The sequence below is a fragment of the Polypterus senegalus genome, chromosome 1, assembly GCF_016835505.1.
Source record: "Polypterus senegalus isolate Bchr_013 chromosome 1, ASM1683550v1, whole genome shotgun sequence".
In the NCBI taxonomy this organism is placed as follows: Eukaryota; Metazoa; Chordata; class Cladistia; order Polypteriformes; family Polypteridae; genus Polypterus; species Polypterus senegalus.
In genome coordinates, this window is record NC_053154.1 from 185351880 (window position 1) to 185366613 (window position 14734).

The window sequence follows — 14734 nt, forward strand, 5'->3', positions numbered from 1 at the left end:
TTAACAATTTGTCCATTTTGACTGCAATGTACCGTATTTTTTCTTTTTCAAGGGTCCGCTGTTCAGTGCGTACCTTTATGGCATATCCTTTGTCTAGAATGTCTTTCAGGAACGCTTTATAATCCTCATGGAATGTCAGGTACCTTATAAGTTTACTTTTAAGTCCAATAGCACGTTGTTTTGCAACACAATGATTGTTTGGCACTTTAAGTGTTTCATCTTTAAAGGGCAGATTAATGCAATTGTGTCCGTTCACTAGACTTGCAGTATCTGATGCTATGCGCATGAATTTAATGTCTTCCTGTGACATTTCTTCTTTTTCCTCACAGTCGCGTTCTGGAAAGTCTATATTGTATTGCTTGAGTAACATTTGCTCTACTTCCTTTATTGTCACACAACTAACTGAACATCTTTCTACACTTTCGTTGTCTGACTCCTTTGTATAGCAAGTAACAATCCATCCTAGAAATGTTCTCGTTGCAAAAGGTCCATCTCCTTCGCTATGTATGATTTCCCATAGCTCCATGACTTTACAAGAGTCTGTATCCATTAATAAACCTACTTCTGCGTTTATATGAGGTTGGTGCACATCTTTAAGGTAAGGTCATTTCATAATATCTTCTTGAGTAGGAATTTTATCTTTATTTCCAGGTATAACAGTTGCTGTACATACCTCTGGTAAGTCATAAAACGTGTTTTCTTCTAGCCCACAGACTTGTAACTCTGTTAAGATTTTACATTTTAATGTTTTTTCTAGATTGTCTAGAGTGTTGAGATACAGATGGGATTTTCTTCCTGAAAGGTTTAATTGTTCTCTTAAGCTCTCTGTGCAAAATGTGGCTGTGCTACGTGGGTCTATTAGAGCATATGTTTCAATATATTTTTCATTCCCTTTGGATTTGACTTTAACTGGGACCGCAGCTATGACACTATTTCTGGCCCCAGTAGCCATACAAGATTCTTTCGGTGTTATGGGCGCATTCGTAGAAGAAGCACTTTTCGGTTTCGATTTAGAGCTCTCTTCTTTAAAGGATTTAGCTTTATCATCAGAGTTCTTTTCTTTATTTATATGTAAAATAGCTGGATGAAAATGAGAGCATATGCGACATTTAATTTTTTCTTCACAATTTTTGCTAAGATGTCCTTGTTTTAGACATTTAAAGCATAAGCCCTTGGATTTTAAAAAGTCAATTTTACCTTCATAAGTTAATGTCTGAATTGCGTTGCCGTCATTAAGATCATGCTTTTTGTCACAGAAAAAAACAATGCTTACCGTGTATACGCTCATTGTCTCCTTTTTATTTACTTTTTCAACGGTAGCAGCAAAATTTGAGACAAAGTTGCCCTTTCTCATTCCGCCTTTCGCAGGATCAGCCTTTTCTTTTTCCCTTTTTAAGGTATAGCTTGGTTAGGAAGCATCATACATTGGATTCAGGGAAGCTATGATTCTTCTAAGAATCTATATAAGTCAGCGAGACCTGGTCGTCTTCGTTCTTTACTTTTGATCTTTTTTGCTTTATTTTGCCAGAGCTCTCGTGGTTGTTGGGGAAGCTTTGATGACATAATGCGGATATTTAAATTATTTTCGAATTCGTGTCCGTTCTTTAAGCCCGACATAACACTTTTACAATTACCAATGAAGAGTGTGTATGCCTTTAAGCTATCTACATCTCCTGATTTCAATTGTGGCCACTTCATGATTTTCTTCATGTAAGCATCTCCTATTTGAACACGATTTCCATAGAATTTTTCTAACATTCTTCTGGCATTTCTATATCCCTCTTTTGGCGGCAAGTATGCGTTATTCTGAGCAATGTTTCTAGGTTCGCCTTTGGTGAATTGTACCAAATACTCTAGTCTGTTACCAGGATCACTCACTTCTTGGTCGATGATTCGATCAAATGCTCTAAAGTTTATATAAGTTGTGGACACTTTTTCTGTAAGGTGTTGCTTTCTTGTGACTGAAGACAGAGAGATATAATTAAAGTTAGTAAAAATATTTTATTGATACACACCAGGCAAAGGTTAAATGACAGAGAAGCACAGTCCTAGGACACCACCCTTCATCTGCCCCGAGGGGTCGGTGTCCCAAATTTTTATAGGGCCTTTGTCGTATGACTTTAGTTGCACAAGTATTTCAAAACATTACATCTTACGACATTTGCCTAGATCAGCATTTTACAATATTTTTTAAGTTCATCGGTTGGTCACTTGCGGTTTAGGAAAAACAAGAAATTGCACTTGTCACGTACACTATGGACGAGACAGGGTCTGCATGGCTTTTGTCACGTACATCACATACATCAGATTGATCAAGCTTTTTATTATTTTTCCACATTCCCCCCTTTTGAACAATCTTATTGTGACAAGGGATAAAGGAAAGTTAGATGGCGGAGGTAAAAAGTGGGGAAGGAGGAGGAGAGGGGGAAGGGGATGAGGAAACTGATGAAGCAATTTGGAGTATACGTTCCTCGTGTAGCATATAGGCCTTGGCCATAGAAGCAGTGAAATATTTGGATATTATATCGTGAGACTGAAACATGGGGGTAGTCATATGACGGGTGGGGGGAAAAAGAAAAGATAGAGTAGCACAATTGGATTTAGTTGGTGTTTTGGGGTTAGTAAATAAGTAAAGAAGACAAGGTAACCCAGTGGGGGTCAGAAATGTTGGATAATGGGAAAGGGACTGTAGCTAAATGAGAGCGTGCGGCTGCGCAAGTGTAGCAATGTGAACGGTTAACCTGTTTTGCTGAATAGATTACCCACTGCAACCATCTATTCTGATCCCCATAGCCTGTCTCCACAGAGAAAGTACTGGTTAAGGTAGTTAGATTCAAAATCTGAACCAGGGGTTTTTCGTCACATGCGGACACAGTGGTGAGAAACTGAGTAGGAGAGGGGAACGGGGGAGAGAGAGCGGGTGTCCTAACCTTAATTTGAAAAAATCCTTGGGGATCATAACTACTTGCATATGCAGCTAAGACATAAGTTCCTGAATCATGCAAAGAAGGATTCTTCAGAGTAATGATTAATAGGTTACAATGATTCTCGGCACACTCATGAGGGGCGTCCTTTTAAAATAGAGAATCGAGTTTTTAGGCCATACTGAGTAGCCTGCCATGGTTCATAACCCCAGTCATTTAGTCCTGTATTTGCAAACACGTTGCTCCAAAATCCACATTCAGAGTCCTCTGAGGAGGAACCTGAATCAGAGTCATACCAAGGGTAGCTTACACAAACATATTTGTCAGGCCATTCCCATTGTTCCTGTCTGCCAGTACAGGGGGCAATTGCACAAAAGTCAACCTGGAATGAGGCAGTTTCCTCCACCTGGAAAGTCAGTGTCACCCGTGAAGTGGATAATGGAAGGAAAAACAATAAGAGTATGTATATTAAGGGTGCCATCTTTTGCAGTGTGAAGCGTGAATCCAGGCGGGCAATCCTTCAACCTTTACAGCGTGTGGTGTGGACAGAAGAACTTGGAAAGGTCCCCTCCACCTATGCTGATGCCAATGTTTCCTCCGGGTGTCTCGGACCAGAATCCAGGTGCCCAAGGGAATCGGCGAGTCTTTAGATGGAGGGCTGGTTCTCCAGGCCTGATCAACCTGCTCGTGGACTTCCTTCAGGGACTCTCGGAGACCTGTAAGACTAGAGAGAAGATCATAGTCCACGGTATGCAGGTTCAGCATGGGTCGTCCAGTCAGAATTTCAAACGGCGATAGTCATAATTGCCGGTGTGTTCTTCCCCTCAATCCCATTAAGGCCAGGGGCAGAGCGTCTGGCCACGATAAATTGGTTTGTTCACAAATTTTTGCAAGCTTGGCTTTTAGGGTGCCATTGCATCGTTCTACAATACCTCCACTTTGTGGATGGTATTTGCAGTAATGATGTACATTGATCTGTAGCCAGGTAGTTAATTCATTTATAATGGAATTCACAAAGTGAGTACCATTGTCTGTTTGTAACTTTTGCGGGATGCCCCATCTTGGAATAATTTCTTTAATTAGTGCTTTAGCAACTGTTTTAGCATCATTGTGTTTAGAAGGGAAAGCTTCTACCCATCGGGAGAACACATCCACAATCACAAGGCAATATCGGTAACCTTTAGACAGAGTTAGTTCAATAAAATCCATTTGGAGGTGTTCAAACGGACCCATTGGATTAGGAGTAACGGCGGGACTTACCTGTGTGCCTTTTCCTACATTAAACCTTTGACATAATGCACAGCGTCTACAGAATTGCTCTGCATATGTAGAGAAGCCTACAGCTTCCCAATGTTTTCAACATCTCGAACCATGGCATCTTTCCCAGCATGGTCGAGGCCATGGGCTATTTTTGCCATACCTGGAAAAGAAGCCTTTGGGAGAAAAGCTTTGTTAGTTTTCTTATGAGTCCAGACTTCATCAGAGAGGGACCCTTCTTTGGACCATTTTTCTTTTCGATGTCCGTGGCTGCACTCTGTAAAGAAATAATTTGATTATCAGGGTCCTGGTCATTTCTCTGTTGGAATAAAGAGATTGGTGTGTTACTGTATGCAGCCTTTTTAGCAAAGTAATCTGCTAATTCATTTCCTTTGCTGACAGGATCCTGTTTTCCTGTGTGAGCTTGACATTTAACGATCGCTAGCTTTGATGGTTTAGTTATGGCTTCTAAAGGGATTCGATTAGCTTTTGATGTTGGATGGGCTTGCCAGTACTGGTCTTAAATCCCCTCAATTTCCATAATGCCCCATGATCATGGCAGACTCCAAAGGCATATCTAGAATCTGTATAAATTGTTATGATTTTTCCTTCAGACAGCTGACATGCTGGTGGCGCTATTAATTCAGCTGCTTGTGCACTCAAACTTGATGAAATTCGATTTGCTTCCAGCAGGCGGTCCCCTTGGACCACTGCATAACTAGTTGAGGGTGCTCCGTTTTCCAATTGCAAAGAACATCCGTCTACAAAAATAATTTCTCCAGTTTCTAAAGGTGTTTCCTGTAGATCTACTCTAGGCTTTACAACCTTTGCTATTTCTTTATGGCAATTATGCGGTTCGTTTGTTGCCTTCGTTATCTGTTGACAAAAGAGTGGCTGGATTTAAAGTGGAGCATCTTTCAATTGTGACGTTTGACAAAGTACAGAGTACATTCTGATAGTGTATTGCCCTAGCAGTAGTGAGATGTGAGGTCTTAGCCTGTACTAAAATGGAATGTACAGAGTGAGGCACCTTTACTGTTAGGGGGCTCATGAGCACTATATCTGTACTGGCTAGCACAGCTTCTGTTGTGGCAGCCACAGCCCTAAGGCAAGCGGAAGTGCTGCAGCCACTGGATCCAATTTTTTTGAAAAATATGCTATTGGCCTTTGTTTATCCCCATGTAACTGTGTTAAAACTGCATTCATATATCCCCCCTTTTCGTCCACAGAGTGAATGGACGAGAAATCCGGTAAGGCCTAAGCGCAGGAGCCGAGGAAGTGCACTTTTCAAGTCACAGAGAGCCTTCTCAGCCTGCTTGTTCCATTGCACCTGACCAGAAAGAGGAAGGCCAGGGGTGTTTGCTAGATTTTGTAACGGCTGTGCTCTTTCAGTAAAATTTAGAATCCATTGCCGGCAGTAACCTAGAATGCCCAATACAGACATAACCTGTTGTTTTGTGACAGGTCTAGGAAGATTTTGAATGGTGTTAATGCGATCGCTAGAGAGCTCTTGTTCCATTTGTGATGTCATGACCTAGATATTTTACAGTTGTTTGAATTAATTGCAATTTAGCCTTTGAAACTTTATGTCCTTTGTCCCCCATAAACAGTAATAGGTTTTAGTGTCCTGCGCACAATCTTCTTCTGTAGCACTGCATAACATAATATCATCTACATACTGTATTAATGTACTACCTCGGTCTGGCCAGAACCCTTCTAAATTTTGAGCAAGCACTTGTCCATACACACAAGGGGCTTCAGTATATCCCTGAGGCATGACAGTCCATGTCCAACGGCGGTTTTGGAAAGTAAAAGCAAACCAAAATTGAGAATCAGGGTGTACAGGGATAGAAAAGAAAGCATTGGCTAAATCAATCACTGAAAAGTAACGAGCAGAGGGAGGGATTGCAGAAAGAATAGTGGAAGGATTAGGAACAATAGGGGCCCTAGGAAAGATTGCAGAATTTACTTGTCGTAAGTCTTGAACTAAGCGCCATGAACCATCAGCCTTTTTTACAGGTAAAATGGGGGAACTGACTGGAGAATATTTAATTGGAATAATCGCACCACATTTCACAAGATCGGAATGTACGGTGGAGATGCCAGCCTCTGCTTCGGGAGACAGAGGATACTGGGCACGTTGAGGTCGGAAGGAAGATTTTGGGTAGATCACCAGAGGCTCACAATGGGCTATCCTTCCATAATCATTCTTTCCCTGGGACCACAGTGAATCAGGAAGCATAGAGAGCCAAGAAGGGGAAGTAGTTTGCAATGAAAAAACAGAAAGGGAAGTGACGGCACAATGCATGCACTAAAAATCAGTTTGAGCACAACTTTAGTTATCAAATGGTCTGAGGTATCAAAAATACCTGGGGCAACATGTAACCAGTCTGTTCTATTAAGACATTGTTCTACCCATGGTCCGATTTCCACCCAATGAACAGTGCTTGATTTAGCTAAAGAAATATGAGGCACTGACCCTCCGAGATAAAAGATACTCTGTGAACATGTAAGATGTAAAGATGCAGCAACTTTTGTGGATGAAATAAAAATGCAGGGGATGTGAAGGGTTTCGGGGCAGGTGCCTGAAGAAAGAAAAGATTGTAGCCAAGGGGTGTCTACTTTTACAGGGAAATATTGGGCAGTACAGTGTAAGGTGTCAGGGACCTGTAAATGGGGAAAAAGACATGAGGGAAAGGAGTGTACGGCTTTAAGAAGAATAGTGTGTGGGGAAACATTTAGGGTCCATGCTGCAAAAGAGGGGTCTGGGCGATGGGCAATTTGGGACATTAGCTTCGGGGTGGAACAAAAGAATCCTTCATTGGTCATGGAGATTGAAAGAGAAAGTTTCGTCATGAGATCCCGTCCCAGTAAATTAACAGGGCAGAGCGGATTTAACAGAAAACGATGTGTTAAAGTATAACCACCGGACAGCAGCTGAACACGGAGAGGCTTCGATACCAACAGGACATGAGGTTGTCCAGAGGCCGTTTGCACGGTAACCGTTTCATTCGAGGCAGGGACCGTAGCCAGAGAGAGAGTGGACCGAGTGGCCCCAGTGTTGACAAGAAAAGCAGTCTCAGTGTCAGTAACAAACAATGTCAATAAAGGATCAGTTGCTGAGTTATGAGTGAGCAGTGGTAGCTGAAGTGAGTGGCTAGGGGTCCCTGCGTATTCCTATGCCCAATATTGCTGATCAGGAAAAGGTGGTGGAGGAGGAGGTGGAGAGAGTTGTTGGCACTGAGGGCATTCTCGTCGGAAGTGTCCGGTTTCACCACAACTGTAGCACCGGTAAGGAGGTCCACCTGGCTGGTTGGGGGTAGTAGGTGATGCTGAGAAAGGGTTTGTAGGAGACTGGAAGCCTGAGTTAGGGTCAGCCATTTGGACAGGGAGTCCACGTCCCCTTCCTCTACCGCGCTGGTCGCACCCTCTTCCGCGAGGCATCACTTCTGCGGTGTAATAGTTCAATTGGGCAGCAATAAGTTTGGTTTGAGAATCAGACTCTTTCTGCTTGGTCTGTCTTTCTGTATGTTCAACATGCCTTTTTTCTTCTTCAAATGTTGCAGATTCCCAGCCTATACAAGAAATTTGGACTTTGGATTGTATATCAGGTCGGAGGCCAGACACAAACAGGGGAACTACAGCCCTTAGATGATCCTCGCTCCGTTCGAAGCCAGAGTGGGTGGCCATTAGGTCTTGAATACGCAGACCCAATTCATCAACAGTCTCATCCTTCTTTTGCTTGGCAGCAGAAATTAGGGACCAATCCGTTCCCTTCTTAAACTTTTGCTTTATATTTTCTTTAACTGCCTTCCACTGCTCTTGGAAATCAACCTCACCACCTGGTCCCGTGCCTCTGTGCAAAGTCTCACGCCATGTCCAGTTTACACCATTTATATTGCCATGATTGACAGTCGCCCAGGTGGGTCCCAACATTCGACGCAACACCTGAGTCCATTCGGCAGCATTGGGCTTATACATACTGTCCAGCTATTCAAGTTGCTCAATAAATTTGTCTCCACCCTTAACCTTGGGGTCATATAATTCTGCCACTACATCTTTTAATTCAGTGATGTCCCATGTCCAATGTATCATTACAGTGGTGGGATTCCCTGGCCCAGCGGGTTGGGTGGGGTCATGGCGGGGATTTGGGACTTCCATAAGAGGGAAAGAAAGTGTTGGACCTGAAGATTGGGGGGAACTGGATGGGGAGGTAAAAGAGCATATTACAGGGGTTTTGCTTCTAGTGTTTTTTGAAATCGGGGAAAGGCCTGGGGCTGAGGATGGGACACTACCTGACATGGTGGGCTGAGTATGCACATTGTCCTCATCCTCGGTGTCCGAATGAGAAGAAGGGTCATCTAAATCTGCTAGTGGGGGTGCATTACGGGCGGGTGGTTGGTAAGGGGGTGGAGGGAAAATAACAGGGTACAGGGGATCTTTGGTATTATTATTCTGTTTATTTCTTTTCCCTGTCTGTGGTCCCGGTTCAGTCTGTACCTTCTGTAATGCGATTAGCAATTCTTCCCGTTCTTTTCTAGCCTTACCTTCATTAGCTTTTAGCAATTCATTCTGTTTCTGTACTGCTTCTAAATTCCTATCTTTAATAACCAACTCCCACCGATCAAACATATCCATACGATACGGTCCTCCATTACAACAGCCCTGTGTATTTCTACATAAAATTTTTCTTATTTCCTGGATCTCACTGGCATCTCCTGTCCCTTCTAATGGTCAACGCCCACCGCTCTGTTTATTCCACTTCTTACACGCTTTCTTAAAATCCAATCCTGTCTTTTACTCTATTAATTTTCTAGGTGATCCATTCTTACGTGGCATCTGCTGATCCTCTGAAAATAATCCTTCCAACCTAAAGGACTTTGAACCCTCAGGGTGCCGATTGGCAGGCTTGCTGTTATGTGTTCCCATTATTCCCTTTGCCTTTTCGCCGGACCCTTTGGCAGATTTACCCTTCTAGTCTTATCCTATTCCTACTTCTGTCAACAATGAACTATTGGGTTTCTGAGTGTGCCACTCACCCACTTCCAACGTTCCCCTTAATATTCCCAGAAGTGGAATACCATAACATTCCCTTCATTACTGTCACAGTGCACGGCGAAAGCAAATTATTTATTTTCCCTTTTTCCAGTACGTACTTGCATATTATTCCCCTTGTTCTATATTTGACTGTTATTCCTCTATTCTGTGCTCTATCCTCTGTCCAATAGATTTGTCGGGGTTTATGGGTGTGCCACGCACCGGATCCCGTCGTAAATCCCCTTTTTTTTATCATTCCCAGAGGATAGTGTTCTATACTATCTTTCCCAACAGCAGTGACTTAAAACAAGGTATTTTTCCTTTCACTTATTATTTTTACTAGTCACTTATTATGTCCAACAGCAAGCCCGCCTCCGGCTATCCCACGGAAACCCCCATTGGTACTCACCCCAGCCTGGATATTTATAAGCTCTGTCTGGAAATCCTTTCAGTCACCGTGGTTGTACCAGAAGGAGACCAGAGACTCCTCACGCAGGAGCCGTCTCAGGACAGGGCAGTCCTAACTTTTGTCAGAGCTGCTTGCACTGCTGCCGGAGCTCACAATATCGGCAGTCCGCTTCAAGAAGACGGATCGCTGTGGTATTCCCGCTCGAGGAGTCAGCCAGCCGTCTCCTGCCCCACGTTGGGCGCCATAAAACTGTGGACACTTTTTCTGTAAGGTGTCGCTTTCTTGTGACTGAGGGGTCGGTGTCCAAAATATTTATAGGGCCTTTAGTTGCACAAGTATTTCAAAACATTACATCTTACGACATTTGCCTAGATCAAGTTCATCGGTTGGTCACTTGCGGTTTAGGAAAAACAAGAAGTTGCACTTGTCATGTACTCTATGGACGAGACAGGGTCTGCATGGCTTTTGTCACGTACATCAGATTGATCAAGCTTTTTATTATTTTTCCACAAAGTCAATGGATCGCCTTCAAATACTGGTACCTTTATATGGGGTACATTAGGCGTTTGTGCTTTGTTTTGTTGCTGTTTCTGTTGATCGTAACGTTGTTCTTAACGCAATTGTTAAAGAAGCGCTTCAATTTGTGGCTGATAAAATGGTTGCTGGGGTTTATTTTTACTTTCATTTGCATTTGTAAAGTTATAACTGTTTGCATCTGGTGACTTTTCAAATTTCACATCTGGTTTCTGACTCAGTCTATTAGTACGGTGTCCATTTTAGGACATCCTACTCCCTCAGAGAAACCTCCATAATTCCTACTACCTTCAACAAAATATTCCTCCTCCCTCCTCCCTCCCCTCTCTTCCCTCCTTCCACCACCGTCCGCTCTCAGTTCTCCGATGTCCGTTTTCTGTTATCCACCCTCCTATCTCCATCATCCGCCTTCAGCTCTCCATCAACCCCCAAAATACCCCTGCCCCCCCATCACGGCATTTTCGTTAATGAAGTGACGTAATACTCCAGCTCCACCTTCTTCACAAGTTCGTTCGCCGAATTATTTGTCAATTATATTTACAGTAGGAATTTACAGCACGACTCAAATGCGGGAACGAAGGTAAATTATGTTAATTGTTGAGTGTCTTTTAATACTTTGTAAACATACATATTAACACATGTGCATTAAAAAGTGTGCATTTATGGGGTGATTTCTCAGGCTTAAAAGCTCACCTTTTATTAAAAAGTTAAACGCAAACTTTTTTCATTCTGAAGGGCATAAACCAATTAGAATTTCAGCCGTTAAACGCACGAAAATTTCGGTACACCAGATAAATAAGGGCAACATATTATCAGTTGTATTGTATACTTACAATACATACAGAAACGTGTTAATCGTTAACTAATAGTATGGGATGGTGTTTTTTGACTCAGCTACAGATGCCGATGGAGACCAGAACTGCTTTGGAAAAATACGAACAGCTTAAGGCCGATCTAGAAGAAGGTAGCGCAGCGCCTTGATTTAAACGTTTCCATGTCTTGGTGGGTTTGCGCAGCTTGTTGTCAATATCTTTAAACCTGTTATTAAGGCTTATTTACTGAAAGGGGCTTTTATGAAAAAAGTTAGGGCTTTGCTACAGGATACACCCTCCACAAGTCAAGGAAGTAAAAATAAAGGTGTATATTTCTGTTTTATTTAAACCTTTTAAGTTTGTATGCATAGCCCCATTTGGCCGTTTTTGTTTTTTTTTTTTCTTTCTTCAATAATAGGCTATTTAATCTCCCTAAAGAAAAACAACATATGCATTTTACCTTTTTGTATCTCTTTAGTAATATTTTAGTGTAAAAGGATAACCAGTATTTAAACCTTTGATATTACTTTATGAAGTTATTTTACACAATGTTGAAAAATTAATAAGAAAGCTATTTTGGCAGTTGCTGCTTTAATTTTCAATGAAATGAAAAAAGCTCTCCAAGAGAAAACAGTTTGCACTATCTAAAAAGGAGAAACCCTCACTTATAAGGGTTTGCTGCAGATGACTTAACTGAAAATACATGTTCCAATGTGTATAATACATATTTATTTATTTGACTTATGCCTTTATCCTAGCAACTTGCAACATCTGAGGTACAATTCGTTCCATTGCTTTTGTTTTTTGCAGCATAGGTAGGTGAAGTGACTTCCTCAGGGTTACACAGTGGTGTCAGTACCAGGATTTGAACTGACAAGCTCCGGGTTTGCTGAAATATTACTGAAGAAGGAAAAAAAATCTAAAACGGCCAAATGGGGCTATGCATGCAAACTTTCAAGCATCCATTATCCAACCCACTATATCCTAAATAGAGGAGCCAATCTCAGCCAACACAGGGTGCAAGGCAGGAAACAAACCCTGCGCAAGATGTCAGCCCACCGCAGGGCGCACACACCCAAACACAAGGGACAATTTAGAATCGCCAATGCACCTAACCTGTATGTCTTTGGACTGGACGAGGAAACCGGAGTACCCGGAGGAAACCCACGCAGACACGGGGAGAACATGCAAACTCCACGCAGGGAAGCGAACCCGGATCTCCTAACTGGCACCTTTCACTGCGCCACCATGCCGCCCCCATTCTTAAACTTAAAACTAAAACTTAAAAGGTTTAAATAAAACAGAAATATATACAGTACCTTTATTTTTACTTCCTTGACTTGTGGAGGGTGTATCCTGTAGCAAAGCCCTAACTTTTTTCATGAAAGCCCCTTTCAGTCAATAAGCCTTAAAAACAGGTGTAAAGATATTGACAACAAGCTATGTAAACCCACCCTAACATGTAATCGTTTAAATCAAGGTGCTGCGCTACCTTCTTCCAGATCGGCGTTAAAGCATTCATATTTTTCCAAAGCAGTTCTGGTCTCCATCGGTATCTGTAGCTGAGTCAAAAAACACCATCCCATACTATTAGTTAACGATTAACACATTTCTATATGTATTATAATCATACAATACAGCTGATAATATGTTGCGCTTATTTATCTCGTGTACCGAAAGTTTCCATTTTAGCATCAAAGTCCTTTTGTAGCATTTTCCATGTATCTTCATTGCTCTGGAAGGATAAAAGTTTGTCGCTTAACCTTTTATATTCCATTCTCAGGTCAAAGAACGAGTTCTCGATGATCGATTTTGTAGATTCACAGTTAAATTCATTTTTTGGAAATCCTTCACGGTCTTCATCACACTAGATAACTGTTTGTATTTGTAATCCATTTCCCATTGAAGTTTAGTTAGGCTTTATTTCGTCATGGAGATGATCCTCCATTGAAGCATTATGATCGTCTTGACTTCCGCTCCGCTTTTTTTTTTACAGAAAAAAAGCATAAATCAGGAAATTTATACAGTGGAAGAGGTGTTTTGAATTGTAAAAAAAAAGAACTGAGATAGCTTAAAGCTTTGGATCAAAGCCATAATGGTTTTATTCTAATCATTACAGTAATATGTCTATGTAGTATTGTTTTCAAGATACTTTGAACGATTATCATAGAGGAAACAATTGTATACTCATGTGAGGATAAATGTCAGTGAGCTGTAGCATGCGTTTCCTTTTAGATCCATCTTTGAATATGTTTCTGATTCTCTAAAGATTCTAAATCCAGCTGCAAAGAACACTGTAAAATATAGGTGGCAAAATGGTGTGTTATTTCTTAAATTGCCTTTTTTAATATCCCTATGATTTATTTTGTTCTTGTTTGTATATAATTGCACAAAATAGACCTAAACTCTTTTTTACATATCTGTTTAAAGTGGTAGATAGGGCTGATATAGCAAGAAATAATGCGTTATTTTAAATTTGATTGGGAGGAATTAAACTACAAAGTTAGTTGTGTTAAATATATTAAATTCATAACCTTGAACCACTGCAAGGGTAAAATCCAAGCAATAAAGACTATGCCCTTCGTGTTTCATGCTGTATCCCCAGTCACCTTCCTACCTTTTTACCTCATGCCAGACCTTTAACCAATCCTTCCTACTCCATCGTATAAGCCCTTGTCTGCACATCTGTGCTGACTTCAAGCTCACTGAGCCCAGTCCTATTAAAGGCTGACCAAGGGGGATGTCTTGGAAGTTGTAGAGGCATGTAATTGTCTCCTAATGGGCTAGAAGCCCATAACTGTGGGCTGAGCACAGCAGCAGTCTACTTCTGCTCCTGACAGCCCTGGAGATCTAACCCACAGTTTTGTGACCAGCCTCTATCCCTTGACTGATCCTTATAATCTTGTCCTGATAATGGTCCAGTTGAGCTCCTTGTGGTGCACACCTGCTCCTTAAAATTTCTTTGATATTCTGTCCAGGTGGTGGTCCATTTCAGTTCTCAGAAGGGAGGAAGAAACCTTTGCAGTGCCACTCACATCCTTGTTATGATATTCTTCAGATGTGTTTATAACATCTGATAAACATTTAAAATTCAGAAATCCAGGGAACAAAATGGCATTATATAAAGATGTTAGCCAGTTTCTTTATTTTTTTTTAATAATGCCCATTAGAACAGTGCAATGTGAAATTGACACTGGAATCAAAAGATTCTTATTCCTGAAGGTGTGCACAGTTAAGAAAGATGGTCAGTTTTTCCATTAGTTTGTGTTCACTTCTAATTTCCAGACATACCTTGGTCATAAGAGGCTTTGTGGAAGTAGTTGTTGACTTAATAGGGTCAGCAGAAAGTATTTAAAAGCATATATTCTTTGTGTCTAAAAGTGCAAAAAGAATGCTCTCTTTTTTGTGATACCTCCAAGCAGTGAAGGCATTTTGTTCCTGATAATGATTTTGGCTCAGTGCAAAGTAAATCCACTAGTAATATTATCAAATGAGTTCCCAGGGTAACTACCATGTTACAGTAATAAGGTCAGTCTTTGGTATGACATGCAGTTTACTTTCTACATTTTGGGATTTACTGGTCTGAGGTATTTTTTTACGTACAGGTAATTAGTTGCTAATTAAAACACTGCTGAAAACACATTACTTTAACATGGCCTTTTTATAACTTCACTTTAACTTAATACTGATACTCTGTATGTTCAATTCTTCATAATAACTATTCACAGTGGCTCCAAAATACATACTGACCCCTACTCTCT